Consider the following 547-nt stretch of genomic DNA (forward strand, 5'->3'; position numbering starts at 1 on the left):
ACATTACTATACACACATAAACACTCCTGCACTGCACATATTCACTTGTCTGCACTGGAATTCATAGTGTCGATAGATAAAAGCTCGGGGAATACCAAAAAAGCGATAAGAGAGAGAAAAGAAGTACCTGAGTGCGTCTCTGCTCCGATGCAAAGTGAGTTTAAGGAAGTCCGTCTGAGTTTATAAGCAGCGGCAGAGGCGCGCGCCCTGCCCTACGGCCTACTTCCGCACGCGCGCGACCCACTGAAGGAGATGCGCCGTCTGCAAAGTTGCATTAATGTCAGCAGAGCATCATGAACAATCCAAAAGAGTTCAACAGACATCCCAGTTACAAATCTGCGATAAGTGCACGATGCATAATGTGTTTAAATGCATAGACTGTATTCTTGAAAGGGAATCTAAAGGGATTGTTCACACAAAAACATTTACTCATCCTCCACTTGTTTCAAACTCAAGTTTCTTTCACACAAAGAAAGATAAAACTGAGTTAAGTAGTATTTTATGGGTGTCAGCTGTGTTTCCATCCACTTATTTTTATGCACATTTT

General features: G+C 42.4%; 1 protein-coding gene across 1 annotated transcript in view; it reads right to left on the reverse strand.

Annotated features, from left to right (window-relative positions):
* The window catches only part of pfn1 (profilin 1), a 4,928-nt gene extending 4,693 nt beyond the window's left edge, over positions 1 to 235 (reverse strand). The window contains exon 1 of the mRNA XM_056449766.1: positions 128 to 235. The gene's annotated coding sequence lies outside the window, so the exon portion shown is untranslated. The remainder of the gene's footprint in view (positions 1 to 127) is intronic.
* Between the last annotated feature and the right edge of the window lie 312 nt (positions 236 to 547).

Source organism: Danio aesculapii, chromosome 23 (assembly GCF_903798145.1).
Source record: "Danio aesculapii chromosome 23, fDanAes4.1, whole genome shotgun sequence".
Lineage (NCBI taxonomy): Eukaryota > Metazoa > Chordata > Actinopteri > Cypriniformes > Danionidae > Danio > Danio aesculapii.